Source organism: Amblyraja radiata, chromosome 4 (genome assembly GCF_010909765.2).
Source record: "Amblyraja radiata isolate CabotCenter1 chromosome 4, sAmbRad1.1.pri, whole genome shotgun sequence".
NCBI lineage: Eukaryota > Metazoa > Chordata > Chondrichthyes > Rajiformes > Rajidae > Amblyraja > Amblyraja radiata.
This window is the reverse complement of record NC_045959.1, coordinates 102,994,592-103,012,846: the sequence shown is the minus strand read 5'-3', so window position 1 is coordinate 103,012,846 and position 18,255 is coordinate 102,994,592.

The window sequence follows — 18,255 nt, the reverse complement described above, 5'->3', positions numbered from 1 at the left end:
CATCACAGTATCTCTTCTGTGGATCGAACTTTATTAAAACACTTCATTCTTTTGTGGAGTCACGCCTGACATGTGTAAAATTCCAAATTCCTTTCTCTTATTTTTCCATTTGATATTTAAGCTTAGAATGATAGAGTCATACAGCGTGGAGTGTACTAGTGTAGCTGGGACATGTTGGCCGGTGTGGGCTAGTTGGGCCGAAGGTCCAGTTTCCAAGCTGTATCACTCTATGACTCTATGAAACAGCACTTTGGCCATGTCGACCAACGTGCCCCATCTACACTAGGCCCACCTGCCTGCGTTTGGCCCATATCCCTACAAACCTGTCCTATCCAAATGCTTTTAAAACATTGTGATAGTAACTGCCTCCAATACCTCCTCCGGCAGCTCGTTCCACATACCTACCACCCTCTGAGTAGAAAGGATGCCCCTCAGGATCCTATTAAATAATTCCCCCCTCACTTTAAACCTATGTCCACTAGATCTTCATTCCCCTACTCTGGGTAAAAGGTTCTATGCATTTCCCCCCGATCTATTCCTCTCATGATCTTCTACACCTCTATAAGATCACCCCTTATCCTCCTGTGCTCCAAGGAATAAAAGAACAATAGCTTTTCACTGTACCTCGGTACACGTGACAATAAACTAAACTGACTGAACTGACTGACTGATCGGATGGGCCGAAGAGTTTCATTCTGCACAGATAACCCATTAATTTATGATATTTACTATAATGCAGATTACTGTAATCTGAAAAAGTGCCTCGACCCAAAACATCACCCATTTCTGCTCTCCAGAGATGCTGTCTGTCCCGCTGAGTTACTCCAGCATTTTGTGTCAATCTTCGGTTTAGTTTTTAATTTAATTTAGAGGTACAGAGCGGAAACAGGCCCTTTAGCCCACCGGGTCCGCGCCGACCAGTGATCCCCGCATATTAACACTGTCCTAATTTTTGTTTTACATTTACCAAGCCAATTAACATACAAACCTGTACGTCGTTGGAGTGTGGGAGGAAACCGAAGGTCTTGGAGAAAACCCACGCGGTCACGGGGAGAACGTACAAAATCCGTACAGACAGCGCCCGTAGTCGGGATCATCCACGGGTCTCTGGCGCTGCAGGCGCTGTAAGGCAGCAACTCTACTGCTGCCCACTAGTTTAAATCTGCATCTACACATATTGCAGGTCTTGGATTGTGGACCTCAGGAAGACCATGCAAACTGTAAGAAAATGGAGACATTTAATGCCCTAAAGTGTTTTATCCAAAACCAGGAGCCAAGACAGCAACTGGAGAAATATGTCATTAAACTTAAACATTTATCAACTCCATGAATAGTTGAAGAATTTCATGAATCTTTGATCATGAGATAGGGCCATTCGTGGAATTAGTGGGGACTCAAAGTATTCCTTTGAGATAGATTAAGATCTACAGAATTGCCACAAATGTACAGAATTCTTAAAGTAACACAGGTGAGGGCGGCACGGTGGCGCAGCGGTAGGGCTGCTGCATTACAGCGCCAGAGACCCAGGTTCGACCTTGACTACAGGTGCTGTCTGTACGGAGTTTGCACGTTCTCCCCTTGACCTGCGAGGGTTTTCTCCGAGATCTTCGGTTCCCTCCCACGCTCCAAGGACGTACAGGTTTGCAGGTTAATTGGCTTTGGTGCAAATGTATACAAATGTAAAATTGTCCCTTGTGTTGGCTCGGTGGGCCGAAGGGCCTGTTTCCATTCTGACATATGATGAAAGAATGGGTTGGCTGGGTTTGTATTCACTGGAATTTAGAAGGATGAGAGGATATTTTATGGAAACATAAAATTCTTAAGGGATTAGGCAGGCTGGATGCAGGAAATTTGGTCCTGATGTAGGGGGAGTTCAGAACCAGGGGTCACAATTCAAGAATAAGGTATAGGCCATATAGGACCGAGTTGAGGAAAAACGTTTTCACCCAGCGAGTTGTGAATCTGTGGAATTCTCTGCCACAGAAGGCAGCGGAGGCCAATTCACTGGATGTTTTCAAGCGAGAGTTAGATATTAGGGCTAAAGGAATCAAGGGATATGGTGAAAAAGCACGAACGGGGTGCTGATTTAGGATGATCAGCCATGATCACATTGAATGGCGGTGCTGCCTCGAAGGGCCGAATGGCCTATTCCTGCACCTATTTTCTATGTTTCTATGTTTCTAATGGAATGGCAAAATGCACCACATTTGTAAAGCGACAGTCACCAAAAGCACTATTCTACATTTAATTTTCTTCCTCAGAAGGCTTAGGAAGTTCGGCACGTTCCCAATAACTCTCACCCAACTTCTCGTAGATGCGCCGTAGAAAGCATTTTGTCGGGATGCATCACAGCTTGGTTTGGGAACAGCTCCACCCAAGGCTGCAAGAATTTACAGGGAGTTGTGGACACAGCTCAGACCATCACACAAACCTTCCACTGGCTCGATCTACACTTCACGCTGCCTCAGCAAGTCCACCAGAAAAATCAAGGACGAGTCGCACCCTGGTCACTCTCTCCTCCCCTCTCCCATCGGGCAAGAGTTACAAAAAGGTGGAAACACACACCTCCAGATTCAGGGACAGTTTCTTCCCAACTGTTATCAGCAAATGGACCATCCAGGAGAGTGTTTAAGAAAGAACTGCAGATGCTGGAAAAATCGAAGGTAGACAAAAAGGCAACGTATCTGGTCGAGACCCTTCTAGAGAATGGTCCTGTGCTACTATCTACCTCATTGAAGACCCTCGGACTATCTTTAATTGGACTTTACTCTATTTTATCTTGCACCAAACATTATTCCCTTAATCATGTATCTGTACACAGTGAACGGCTCGATTGGAATCATGTATAATAATAATAATAATAATAATAATAATGGATGGGATTTATATAGCGCCTTTCTAATACTCAAGGCGCTTTACATCGCATTATTCATTCACTCCTCAGTCACACTCGGTGGTGGTAAGCTACTTCTGTAGCCACAGCTGCCCTGGGGCAGACTGACGGAAGCGTGGCTGCCAATCTGCGCCTACGGCCCCTCCGACCACCACCAATCACTCACACACATTCACACACAGGCAAAGGTGGGTGAAGTGCCTTGCCCAAGGACACAACAACAGTATGCACTCCAAGCGGGATTCGAACCGGCTACCTTCCGGTCGCCAGCCGAACACTTAGCCCATTGTGCCATCTGTCGTCCCGCTATAGTCTATAAGCGTATAGTCTTTCCGCTGACTGGCTAGCACACAACAAAATGTTTATCACTGTACCTCGGTGCATGTGACAATAAACTAAACTAAACTAAACTGAACTTTAAATATAAATGACAAAAATAAATGCAAATCCTTTCAGGAATTACAGAAATGTACTAATTAGGGCGGAGAAAAATCAAAGCTGCGTTTGGAGTATTGCATTCATTTTGGTCACCCTGTTGTAGGAAGATGTCATGAAGCTGAGAAGAGGATGTAGCCAGGATTCGAGGGCAAAGGGTGATGGATTGATAGAATGAGCTGCCAGCGAGCGGCGTTATTCCGATGTAACTAATACAGAGGACACCACTTTTTCAGTTTATACTCAATGGTAGTGTTATGGAAAATTGAAGTCATTCACCAGGGTGTTGAATTTCAAGCATATGATTTCAGTCAAAGGATATTCGCAGAGCAATGGGAAAGAGGAACGAGCTATCCAAAGAGAAAATGTTCGTGAAATTTAAAAAAAATAACCAAAAACGTGCCAATTCATATGAATAGAAATAAAATTGCAATTGCAGGGAATAGTTCATGATCATAAATTCTAGGAGCAGAATTAGGCCATTCGGCCCATCAGGTCTACTTTGCCATTCAAACATGGCTGATCTATCTTTCCCTCTCAACCCCATTCTCCTGCCTTCTCCCCATAGCCCCCCTGACACCCGTACTAATCAAGAATCTATCAATGTCCGCTTTAAAAATGCCCATTGACGTAGCCTCCACCGCCGACTGTGGCATTGAATTAAAACAGATTCACCTCCCTCCGACTGAAGACTAAAGACTAAAGACTAAATCCTCCACATCTCCTTTCTAAAGGTACATCCTTTTATTCCAAGGCTATGCCCTCTGGTCCTCAACTCTCCCACTATTGGAAACATCCCCTCCACATCCACTCTATTCAGGCCTTTCACTGTTCGGTAAGTTTCGTTGAGGGTCCCCCCCGCTCCCTCCTCTTTCTAAACTCTTCTTTGTTTTTTCTTTATATACGATCGTTTCGTGGAAATTCATTCATGCGTTTCGAACAAACACTTTGGCACGTGATGACCGTCTGGCCCCAGGGGTCAACGATTCTTCTCCTCTTTGCAAGATGAAACATTGAACCAAGGGTTGCTGCTGTCAGCGTGGTAGAATGAGGACGCTGCCAAGATACCAGCATCTGCGCTCATTCACTTTCTCCACGCTTGACCTAGAATCGTCCCGCTGGGATAGAGTTGAAAAAAAACTTTCCATCTCCTGAATCATACACTACAGTGGAGATTTGATCGCAACAGCTGAAGGTCATCCAGAAAAAGCTGGCCTTTCAAAGGGGCTGTCCACTTGGGGCTCATGTGTTAGCCTCCGATTGCCAAAAAGTAGAGTGGTCATGGTGGCGCAGCAGCCAGAGACCTGGGTTCGATCCCGACTACAATAATAATAATAATAAATTTTATTTATTGGGCGCCTTTCAGACATCTCAAGGACACCTTACATAGATTAATAGGAATATAAACATATAATCTGAATAAAATAAGTAATAAAGACATCACAGAGACACAAATTAAAAACAGAATTCAGTCCAAAAACAGAAAATCAAAAACACAATGTGAAGAGAGAGCAGCGGCAGCCAAAGCGCGCCAGCGTCCACTCTCTCTTCACGGCAGCCATCTTGGACACAGACTAACAGGATTACCTTACAGACAAAAAATCATCCCCCCACAGTGGATACCACTGTGGGGGAAGGCACAATGTCCAGTCCCCACCCCAAGTTCACCCCAAAGTCAGGCCTATTGAGGCCTCCGCTATAGCCTCTACGGAGGCCCGATGTTCCTGGCCGTTCTCACCAGGTGGTCTTGCCCCGGCGTCGGGAGAGTCCTCTCAGCGGCTGAGCCACCTGGAACGGCCGCTTCCTGACTGGGGACCGTGGCTTCCGAAGCCGACAAGGCCTACAGGTGCAGTCTGTACGGAGTTTGTCTGGATGTTCTCCCCATGACCACGTGGGTTTTTTTCTGAGATGTTTGGTTTCCTCCCACACTCCAAAGACGCACAGGTTTGTCGGTTAATTGGCTTAGTGTATGTGTAAAATTGTCCCTAGTGTGTGTAGGTTAGTGTTAACGTGCGGGGGTCGCTGGTCGGTGCGGACTCGCTGGGCTGAAGGGCCTGTTTCCGCGCTGTATCTCCAAACGTAAATAAATAAACTAAGTAGGAAACACAAGATACTGGAGTAACTCAGCGGGTCAGGCAGCATCTCTGGAGAGAAGGAACAGGTGATGTATCGAGGGAACGAGAGATAGAGAAAGTAACAACGTGCAAAAAAGTAGCAACGATCAAGGAAAGGTGGAGCCCACAATGGTCCATTGTTGGCTGTGGGGTTGGTGAAAAAGAGTAAACAGACAATGAAACAGACAATGAAACTTAACATGGGCGGCACGGTGGTGCAGTGGTAGATTTTCTGCCTTACAGCGTTAGAGACCCGGGTTCGATCCTGACTACGGGCACTGTCTGCACGCATCTTATACATTCTTCCTGTGACCTGCGTGGGTTTTCTCTGAGGGATTTGGTATCCTCCCACACTCCAAAGACATGCAGGTTTCTAGGCTAATTGGCTTGGTATAAATGTAAAACATGTCCCCAGTGTGTGTGTAGGGCAGTGTTGATGTGTGGGTATCGCTGGTTGGCACGGACTCGGTGGGCCGAAGGGCCAGTTTCTGCGCTGTATCTCTAAACTAAACTAAAATGAATGAAAGATACGCAAAACAATAACAATGATCAAGGAAAGGTGGAACAGAGTCTGAAAGGGTCTCGATCCGAAACGTCACCCATTCCTTCTCTCCAGAGATGCTGCCTGTCCCACTGAGTTACTCTAGCATTTTGTGTCTATCTTTGGTGTAAATCAGCATCTGCAGTTCCTTCCTACACATTATTTAGATGCCCCCAGGTCAAAAATAAATGTATTATTCACTATTTTATATCCATTAGATATATTTGTGTCTGTAATGACACACGATCATTGATATCCTATATCCTGATTTTATTAATTTAATTTAATTTAATTTAATTTTATTTTATTTTATTTTCTTCTCCGTGGATTGTCACCTTGTCGTGGTGGAGAAGCTTGTGTGGACCTGAGATCCTGAGACCGATGCCATCTGGAGCTATGCTCCTGGTGGGGCCACCCATGGCGGTGAAGTTGAGGGGGGAGGTCTCTGACAAAGAGCAATCCAACCAAGACCTCAACGGTGGAACAGGCGGAGGACGATGGCTGTCCTTAGTGGAGCATCACAACGGCTGGGAAGGCGGATGAAGGCTGCAGCAGAAAAGGGTCTCCGATCGTCTTGGACTCCACGCCACTGGATCCTGACCCTGATCTGTCAAGGACCGTGGGGCGGCTGTCTGTGCACCAGTCTCCCCACGTTAAACAAAGTCACGCACAGGCGTCCTGCATGTAGGGAATAGCACCCTGGAGACACCCATGGTCAGCCATGACCGAACGGGGCCTAAGAAGCAATTTCATTTATAAGCTGTTTATCAAACGGCCTTTTAAAAATTGTTTGGGCCGGGACCATTCTTCGGACTCTGAAGTCCGGAGTCTGAAGAAGGGTCCTGACCCGACGCATCACCTGACCAGAGATGCTGCCTGACCTGTGGAATTACTCCAGTACTTTGTGTCTTTCTTTAAAAAAATTCAGAGCTTGTTTGTAAACAGATGTAGGCGTGCATCTCAGCAAGCCTACACTCCACGGCCATGTGAAGAAAATGGAGCCGTACATTTTAGATACCATGCGGAAACAGACCCTTCGGCCCACCGAGTCCACGCCGACCAGCAATCACCACATACACTAGCACTATCCTACACACTAGCGACAATTTATATATTTTTTTTAACTGAAGCCAATTAACCTACAAACTTCACTTTTTTTGGAGTGTGGGAGGAAACCAGAGCACCCGGAGAAAACCCACACGGTCACAGGAAGAGCATATAAACTCCGTACAGACAGCACTCATAGTCAGGATCGAACCCGCGTCTCCGGTGATGCAAGGCAGCAACTCTACCGCTGCGCCACCGTGACACATTGTGTTGAGATAACCCACAGGTCAAAGAGACATAGAATCATACAGCATGAAAACAGACCCTTCGGCCCAACTTGCCCACACCAACCAACATGTTCCATCTACTTCCAGTCCCACCTGCCTGCGTTTGGCCCATATTCCTCTAAACCTGTCCTATCCATGTACCTGTCTATAGACACGAAGAGCTGGAGTAATTCAGCAGGACAAACAGCATCTCTGGAGAGAAGGAACGGGTGACGTTTCGGCTCGAGACCCTTCATTCGACCCGAAACGTCACCCATTCCTTTCTCTGCAGAAATGCTGCTGGTTCCCACTGAGTTACTCCAGCTTTTTATGTCTATCTTCGGCTTAAACCAGCATCTGCTGTTCCTTCTTACACATGTACCTGCCTAAATGTTTCTTAAACATTGCAATCGTCCCTGCCTCAACTACCTCCTTGTTCCATACACCCACCACTCTTTGTGTAAAAAAGTTACCCCTCAGGTTCCTATTAAATCCCCTCCCCTTCACTTCAAACCTAATTCCTCTGGACCTCGATTCACCTACTCTGGGCAAGAGACTCTGTGCGTCTAGCCGATCTATTCCCCTCATGATTTTTTTTTTGTCCTTTCTAATAAGCATTACTCGTCAAAATGGATTAATGCATGTAATCAGGAAGAATTTTTGCAGACATTTGAACGAAATTTTAAAAATTCACTGACAATATTTCCAATCCTCAGTTCAAATTGATTTCAACCAAACTACAAAGAGATACTAAAGTCAGAAAGGGCAGATCCCCTCATGATGACTTGTGCTGAGCAGATGTGCCAAGTTAGCAGTAAATTGTGTATCAGAAAACACAGGGCTGTATTAATTGAACACAAAGGACTTTGTTATTGCAGTGTGCACTCAGACCCTTAAATATTATGGAGGAATCGCAGTACATTTATCATGGGTTTTGTGCTCTTGACAGAGAACGTGCAAATAACTGTCAGAGAAGATAGCTCCACATCTTTTACCAAAGGCTGCTTGTATTGATTAGTTCACCTCTAGTGGGAAATACATTTTCGAATCTATTGCTCTCTGAAAAGTTATTTCGTTTCGTTTCAGAGGTACAGCGCGAAAACCGGCCCTTGTGCCCACCGAGTCCGCGCCGACCAGCGACCCCCCCCCCCCCGCACACCATCACTATCCTACACACACTCGGGACGATTTACAATAAAACCAAGCAAGTTGTCCTACAAACCTGTACGTCTTTGGAGTGTGGGAGGAAACCGGAGCAACCGGAGTAAACCTACGCGGGTCACGGGGAGAAGGTACAAACTCCGTACAGGCAGCAACCACAGTCAGGATCGAACCCGGGTCCCTGGCGTTGGAAGGCAGCATCTCTACCGCAGTGCCACCGTGCCGTTATGCTAAAGAATATTGGTTTAGTTTATTGTCACGTGTACAGAGATACAGTGAAAAACGTTTGTTGCGTGCTAACCAGTCAGTGGAAAGACAATACATGATTACAATCGAGCCATCCACAGTGTACAGATACATGATGAGGGAATAGCGTTTAGTGCAAAATGAAGCCAGCAAAGTAAATAAAGTAACGTAGTCCGAGGGTCTCCAGAACAGGGAAAGTAGAACAGTACATCTCCAGATCAGGCCCTTCAGCCCACAATGTCTGTGCCGAACATGACACCGAGACCACTTCTTAGCTACCAGTGTATAATCCTGTGCTTATAACATATGAATGGGTGGCACGGTGGCGCTGCGGTAGAGTCGCTACCTTCCAGCGCCAGTGGCCCGAGTTTGATTATGACTACGGGTGCTGTCTGTACGGAGTATGTACTCTCTTCCTGTGACCTGCGTGGGTTTTCTCCAGGTGCTCCCACACTCCAAAGACGTACAGGTTTGTAGGTTAATTGGCTTGGCATAAATGTAAATTGTCCCTAGTGTGTGTAGGATGGTGTTAGATTACGGGGGTCGCTGGTTGGCACGGACCCGGTAGGCCGAAGGGCCTGTTTCCTTGCTGTATCTCTGACCTAAACTAAACTAATCCATATCCCGACATTCTTTGCACAAGCATGTTCTTGTCCAATAGCCCTTTTTAACGCCACTTTCGTATCTGCCTCCACCACCACCCCTGGCAGCGTGTTCCAGGCACTCATCGCACTCTGTGTAAAATAACGTGCTTTGCACATCTCCATTAAACTCTACCCCCCCCCCCCCCCCCCTCACTTTTGAGATATTTCCCTTAGCTCTACCATAGTTTAGTTGGTAAAATATAGTGTATTCTCATAAACCTCCTCTGGACCCTCTCCAATGCCAGCACATCCTTCCTCAGATATGGCGGTCAAGACTGCTCATAATACTCCAAATGTGAGTTTGTACACTAGTACTATCCTACACGCTGGGGACAATTTCCAGAAGCCAATTAACCAACAAACCTGCACGATCTTATTGAAACATATAAGATTATGAGGGTCTTATTGAAACATACAAGATTATTTAAGGGCCTGTCCCACTTTCACGACCTAATTCACGACATTTTTTACTCTTGGACATTTTTCATCAGGCTAGAAAAAACGCCCCAACCCACTTGATGCCATGAGTACCTACGACTAGCATCACGGCCTACCTACGACCCACTTACGACCTCCTACGACCTTGTGACGACCATGCTGCGAGTATGAGTCAAGGGCAAACTCGGCAGAGGTCATGAATTAGGTCGTGAATGTGGGACAGGCCCTTAAGGTTTTGGACAAGCTAGAGGCAGGAAACATGTTCCCAATGTTGGGGGAGTCCAGAACCAGGGGCCACAGTTTAAGAATAAGGGGTAGGCCATTTCGAACAGAGACGAGGAAAAACATTTTCACACAGGGAGTTATGAGTCTGTGGAATTCTCTGCCGCAGAGGGCAGTGGAGGCTGATCCTCTGGATACTTTCAAGAGAGAGTTAGATAGAGCTCTTAGGGATAGCGGAGTTAAGGGATATGGAGAGAAGGCAGGAACGGGGTACCGATTGTGGATGATCAGCCATGATCACATTGAATGGTGGCGCTGGCTCGAAGGAGTGCTCCTGCACCTATTGCCTATTGTATATTGTTTATTGTCTTGGGAATGTGGGAGGAAACCAGAGCACCCGGAGAAAAGCCACTCGGTCACGGGGAGAACATACAAAACTCCGTACGGGCAGCATCGAACCCGGTTCTCTGGCGCTGAAATGCTCTACTGCTGCGCACCTTGCCACCATGCACTCTGTACGTTCTATGTTCTTAAGAAGCCGCCACACAGTCTCTGTGTGTGTGTGACTACAAAGAGTTAAAATCAGCTGGGAATAGCTGGAATAAAGAGTGTTTAAAAAAACGATACCAGTCGCGAATGTGATCCCCCATCAGTTATACGAAGCATGTTAGAATCCCACAGTCCCGCTGGATTCTGCCTCTGGAATTAATTTCGCCGGCATTAATCAAAAGAATTTTGGAGAAAGAGCATGAGGTGCTGACGTGACTACAACTCGACTGATCAAGAATCAATTTGCTGGAAATCTTCAGCTGTTCAGGGCCAGGGCTGTTCTGAGACCACAGTGCTTTAGAATAATTATAAATACTTCCAACAAATATATTTATAGAACCCATAACATCTCCTTATCATACTCCGCAGTGATATATCCCGTGTTTCTGTTGTGTGTATCAGATAAGAAATAAGCAATATTAAATGTTTAAGAAAGAACTGCAGATGCTGGAAAAATCAAAGGCAGACAAAAATGCTGGAGAAACTCAGCGGGTGAGGCAGCATCTATCAAGCGAAGGAATAGTCGAAGTTTCGGGTCGAGACCCTTCTTCAGACTGATGTGGGAGGGGGAGGGGCGGGATAAAGAAAGGAAGTTGCGGAGACAGTGGGCTGCGGGAGAGCTGGGATGGGGAGGGGATGGAGGGAGAAAGCAAGGACTACCTGAAATTGGAGAAGCAAATGTTCATACCGCTGGGATGTAAACTACCCAAGCCAAATATGAGGTGCTGATCCTCCAATTTGCGCTGGGCCTCACTCTGGCCATGGAGGAGGCCCAGGACAGAAAGGTCGGATTCTGAATGGGAGGGGGAGTTGAAGTGCTAAGCCACCGGGAGATCAGGTTGGTTAGTGCGAACTGAGCGGAGGTGTTGGGCGAAGCGATCGCCAAGCCTGCGCTTGGTCTCACCGATGTAGAGCAGTTGACACCTGGAACAGCGGATGCAGTAGATGAGTTTGGAGGAGGTGCAGGTGAACCTCTGCCGCACCTGGAAAGATTGCTTGGGTCCTTGGGTGGAGTAGAGTGGGGAGGTAAAGCGACAAGTGCAGCATTTCCTGCGGTTGCAACGGAAAGTACCCGGGGAGGGGGTGGTTTGGGTGGGAAGGAACGAATTGACCAGGGAGTTAATGAGGGAACGGTCTCTGCGGAAAGCAGAAAGGGGATGAGATGGGAAGATGTGGCCAGTGGTGGGACCCCATTGGAGATGGCGAAAATGTCGGAGGATTATATGTTGTATGTTAAATAAGTTAGATATGAAATAAGGATTATTTTTTTTTGAAGTGCTGGAGTAACTCAACGGGTCAGGCAGCATCTCTGGATAAGTGATGTTTCGGGTCAGTGTCAGATTGATTCATCAGCTTCATAAGTTCATTGATTTTCGGAGCAGAATTAGACCATTCGGCCCATCAAGGCTACACTGCCAATCAATCATGGCTGATCTATTTTTCCCTCTCAACCCCATTCTCCTGCCTTCTCCCCATAACCTCTGACACCCGTACTAATCAAGAATTTGTCAATCTCCTCTTTTAAAATGTCCACTGTCATGGTCTCCACAGCTTTCTGTGACAATGAATTCCACACGTTCACCACCCTCTGACTAAATAAATTCCTCCTCATCTCATTTCTAAATGTACGTCTTATTTTTCTGAGGTCAAGGCCTCTGGTCCTAGACTCTCCCACCAGTGGAAACATCCTCTCCACATCCACTCTATCCAAGCCTTTCACTCTTCGGTAAGTTTTCAATGAGGTCCACCCCTCCAGCGAGTTCATGCCCAGTGTTGTCAAATGTTCATCATATGTTCACCCAATTATTCATGGGACCATTCTCATAAACCAGCTCTGGACCCTCTCCAATGCCAACACATCCTGCCTCAGATATGGGGCCCGAAACTGCTCACAATACTCCAAATACAATCTGACCAGTGGCTTTATAAAGCCTCAGCTTGGGTTTAGTTTAGTTTAGATTAGTTTAGTTTATTGTCACGTGTACCAAGGTACGGAATCTCCTCAATACATGTTATCAACACCTGCAGCTCTTTGTTTCAACATTCTGAAATAAGGATTAGTGTTGGGTTTGTGTGAAGGTACTTGATGGTCAGCATTGACTTGGAGGGCCAAAGGGCCTCTTTCCTTGCTGTGCGACTCTGATCATTGGACAAAATACTTGCTTACACTGAAGCATTGTGCTGTACTAACTAAAGTTTCTGTAAAAATTAAACGCAATGTAAATTGGCCAAGTTTCAACGGTTATTTAAAAATTAAAATATACCTGCCAAATGGAGCATTGGATTGTACCAGATTCCAATGAAATTGAATATAATGAAATGCTGAAAAGTAATTAGCAAGCAGATGTTGAAATTGATTTAGATTATTTTAATTTAGAGACACAGCAGGGAAACAGGCCCTTCAGCCCACCGAGTCCGCACCGACCCGCGATCGGTCCCCGTACATTTAAGACCCTGTCCCACTTGGGCTCCATTTGCACGCCATTTACGCGACATCATTTACGCGTCACAAAGCACAACGCGCGCATTACACGCGCATGGTGCGTGGTGACATAGGCAGTGACACTCCGTCGCGCGCGTCGCCCTAGGATTTTGGGATGTACAAAATCTTTGCACGCCATCTGCGTGACGCGCACGTGACGTCCAAGTGGGACAGACCCTTAACACTATCCTACACACACTAGGGCCAATTTCCCATTTACACCAAGCCAATGAACCTACAAACCTGTATGTTTTTGGAGTGTGGGAGGAAACCATATATCCTGGAGAAAACGTACAAACTCCATACAGACAGTACCCGTAGACAGGATCGAACCTGGGTCTCTGGCACTGTACGGCAGCAACTCTACCGCTGCGCCACCGTGCTGTCGTGGTTAAAATAAGGAAAGAGTTGGGTGTGTTTGGTGTGGCCAGCATGTATGGTCCATCCTTAATCTCACTTGAACTGCAGGGCGGCGTTTGTACGTTCTCCCCACGACCCACGTGGGTTTTCCCCAGGTGCTCCAGTTTCCTCCCACACTCCAAAGACGTACATGTTCATATGTTAATTGGTTTTGGTAAAATTATAAAATTGGCCCTTGTGGGTAGGATAGCGCTATTGTACAGGGTCGGCACAGACTCAGTGGGCTAAAAGGCCTGTTTCAGTGCTGTTGGTCTACTAGCAAGCCTTCAGGACATCAGCGTAAGATTATAAAGCAAAGATCCCCCTGCGAACATTAGAAATGATAAATCATGGTACAGTAGTTTATTAGAGCAGTCACTCAGATTAAGCTTTTTGTTTTATTCCATTCTTGGCGTAAGAAATTCACCCATAAATTTCCACCCTCTCAGTTGTAAGCCTCTCATCTCTACACCGATTATTAACACCTTTAAAAGCGATTTGAAGGACGAAGAGGGCCGTTGGAAAGCGAGGTCACAAGGTCATTAGGAATAGGAGTAGAGTATGGCCATTCGGTCCATCAAGTCTACTCCACCATTCAATCATGGTTGATCTATCTCTCCGTCCTAACCCCATTCTCCTGCCTTCTCCCCATAACCTCTGACACGTGTAGTAATCGAGGGGGGCCCTCGGAGAGCGAGGGGACAGTCGGAGAGCGGGGAGGGGCAGTCGGAGAGGGAGGAGGGGCCATAGGAGAGAGTGGGGGCCCAGCAGAGAGCTTCCTGTCTGGGGCTGCCGAGAACAATGTGAGGCCCAGCGGGCGGGGGGGGGGAATAAACGAAGGGGTAATCAGGTCGGGATGAAGGGAGCTGCTGTCACGAGCAGCGGGAGGCAGCAAATAGGAATATTCGATGAACTGTTATAACTTATCAAAAGCTGTCTATTGCCTCGGTGTGATCTGCTGTATGATTTTACCGGGTTCATAAGGTCATATGTGATAGGAATAGAATTAGGCCATTCGGCCCACCAAGTCTACTCCGCCGTTCAATCATGGCTGATGTATCTCTCCCTCCTAACCCCATTCTCCTGCCTTCACCCCATAGCCTCTGACACCCGTACTAATCAAGAATCTATCGGTCTCTGCCTTAAATCTATCCACTGACGGCCTCCGCAGCCTTCTGTGGCAAAGAATTCCACAGACTCACCACCCTCTGTACGCAAAATAAAGCATTCCACTGTACCTCGAGAGTTGTGAATCTGAGGAATTCTCTGCCACAGAAGGCAGTGGAGGCCGATTTAGTGGATGTTTTCAAGAGAGAGTTGGATATAGCTCTTAGGGCTAACGGATTCAAGGGATATGGGGAAAAAGCAAGATACTGATTTTTGGATAATCAGCCATGATCATATTGAATGGCAGTGCTGGCTCGAAGGGCCGAACGGCCTACTCCTGCACCTATTTTCTATGTTTCTATGTGTTAATAAAGCATAATTGAATCATTGAGTTAGCATTAATTCATACAGTGACTGACCAGTGCATTGGCATGGTCTAATGTAAAGGCTACTGCAAAGCGCAGAATTATTGATTACGACAGGGAGTTCCCCCTGTGCGTAAACGCATCAACTTTATCTATTTATTTTAATATATTGCTGTAATGTTAAAATTGCTTTGTAATTAGTTATTACAGTTAGTGACAGTGACTGGACTTGTGGATATGTTTGCAGTTGATAGATTTTACCTAAAGCAGAGCCCAGGGCGAACAATACACATCATACATCACTGCCATGAAATGCTCCGGGGAGTCTCAACGCAGAAGGAAAGATTATACCAATAAAGGAAACAAAACAATTAGAAAATATGTCAGTTCAGTTTAGTTTAGTTTAGAGATACAGCGGGGAAACAGGCCCTTCGGCCCACCGAGTCCGCGCCGACCAGCGATCTCCCATACACTAGTTCTATTTTACCCACTAGGGGCAATTGACAGAAGCCAATTAACCTACAAACATGCACGTCTTTAAAATGTGGGAGGAAACCGGAGCACCCGGGTTCAATCCTGACTACGGGTGCTGTCTGTATGGAGTTTGTACGTTCTCCCCATGACCTGCGTGGATTTTCACCGGGATCTCCGGTTTCCTCCCACACTCCAAAGACGTACAGGTCTGTAGGTTAATTGACTTGGTGCAATAGTAAATTGCCCCTAGTGTGTGCAGGATAGTGTTAATGTGCAGAGATCCACTGACACGTTGGGCCGAAGGGCTTGTTTTTGTGCTGTATCTCTAAACTAAACTAAACTAAGCTAAACATGGGTGAAGTCTAGTTCTCGACTTGTTTTATTTCATCGTGAGATTTATTGCTTGCCATGGTTGTCATCAAAGCTGCTCAGTTGAACCAAATAGAAATTGGACAAAGTGGCTTACATACATATAATATGCGGATTAATTTTGCATCTTGTAGCTGGTCCTGAACCGGGTAGTGTGCTGATTAGTCTTCTGGAACAGGGTGTCAATGGTTATGGGGAGGAGGCTGAAGAATGGGGTTGAGACGGAGAGATCGGTCAGCCACGGTTGAATGGCGGAGTAGACTTGATGGGTCGAATGGTCTACCTCTGCTCCTATGACTTAACTTATGAACGGCTACGTTCTTACAACCATCCCTTGAACAGACCAAATCCAAAAATTAGCTCAGAATCTGGGCGGCACGGTGATGCAGCGGTAGAGTTGCTGCCTTACAGCGCCGAATCGTTCCTGACCACGGGCGCTGTCTGTACGGAGTTTGTACGTTCTCCCCGTGACCCGCGTGGGTTTTCTCCGGGTGCTCCGGTTTCCTCCCGCACTCCGAAGACGTACAGGGTTGTAGGTTAATTGGCCCTCTTATAAATGTAAATAGTCCCTACTGTGTGTAGGATAGTGTAAGTGCGCGGGGATTGCAGGTCGGCGCGGACTCGGTGGACCGACGGACATGTTTCCGCGCTGTATCTCTAAGCTAAACTAAAGAGCTTGGTTGCAATAACACAATGAATAAATAACTAAGGTAGACAAAAATGCTGGAGAAACTCAGCGGGTGAGGCAGCATGTATGGAGCAAAGGAATAGGTGACATTTCCGGTCGAGACCCGTCTAAAGAAGGGTCTCGACATGAAACATCACCTATTCCTTCACCCAATAGATGCTGCCTCACCCGCTGAGTTTCTCCAGCATTTTTGTCTACCTTCGATTTTTCCAGCATCTGCAGTTCTTTTTTTTTTAAATCCTTATTTCATATCTAACTCATTAAACATTCAACCTATGAACCTCCGACATTTTCGCCACCTCCAACGGGATCTCACCACTGGCCACATCTTCCCATCTCCTCCCCTTTCTGCCTTCCGCAGAGACCATTCCCTCCATAACTCCCTGGTCAATTCGTCCCTTCCCACCCAAACCACCCGCTCCCTGGGTACTTTCCCTTGCAACCGCAGGAAATGCTACACTTGTCGCTTTACCTCCCCCCTCGACTCCATCCAAGGAACCAAGCAATCTTTCCAGGTGAGGCAGAGGTTCACCTGCACCTCCTCCAACCTCATCTATTGCATCCGCTGTTCCAGGTGTCAACTGCTCTACATCGGTGAGACCAAGCGTAGGCTTGGCGATCGCTTCGCCCAACACCTCTGCTCAGTTCACACTAACCACCCTGGTCTCCTGGTGGCTCAGCACTTCAACTCCCCCTCCCATTCCAAATCCAACCTTTCTGTCCTGGGCCTCCTCCATGGCCAGAGTGAGGCCCAGTGCAAATTGGAGGATCAGCACCTCATATTTGGGTAGTTTACACCCCAGCGGTATGAACATTGACTTCTCTAATTTCAGGTAGTTCTTGCTTTCTCCTTTCTTCCCCTCCCCTTCCCAGCTCTCCCACAGCCTACTGTCTCCGCCTCTTCCTTTCTTTTTCCCGCCCCCTCCCCACCCCCCCCCACAGTCTGAAGAAGGGTCTTGACCTGAAACGTCGCCTATTCCTTTGCTCCATAGATGCTGCCTCACCCGCTGAGTTTCTCAGGCATTTTTGTCTACCTTCGATTTTTCCCGCATCTGCAGTTCTTTTTTAAAGAATAAATAACTAATATAATTTTGTTTTGCAAATCATGCTTACAATTTTATTGTGGGTTTTGTCTGGCCACTCGCACTATCTCGCAGTGGACGATGAACAAAACAGAAATTTGCAGGAACTTCTGACATTGACATTGATTTCACGAAAGTTTCTATCAATCATCCACCAAAGATACAGAGGGAGATCAGGCAAATCCCCTTGGAAATTCCACCCTTTCATGTGAACCTACTGTATGTTTTTCTTTCGGGCACCTGCTGTGTGTTTCCAGTATTTCTATTTCTATTTCAAGCACGGTAACCTATGCTGTCAATCGAGAATGAATGCGTTGGTGGAAAATCAATGGGGCTCCAGCTGAATCCGAGTTGAAAACCAGCTCTTTTACCTTTGAGAATAGGACGAAGCATAAATCAAATGGTCGGAGTGTTAGTCATTTGCCAGGATGTGCTGGCTCTGGAGAGGGTCCGGCGGAGGTTTACGTGAACGATCCCAGGAATGAGTGGGATAACATATATACGACGAGCGTTTGTCGACATTGGGTCTCTACTCGCTGGAGTAGAGAAGGATGAGGGGGGGGGGGACCTCATTGAAATGTACCAAATTGTGATAGAGTGGATGTGTAGAGGATGTTTCCACTAGTGGGAGAGTCTAGGACCAGAGTCATTGCCTCAGAAATAAAGGACATTCTTTTAGGAAGGAGATGAGGAGCAATTTCTTTAGGCGGAGGATGGTGAATTTGTGGAATTC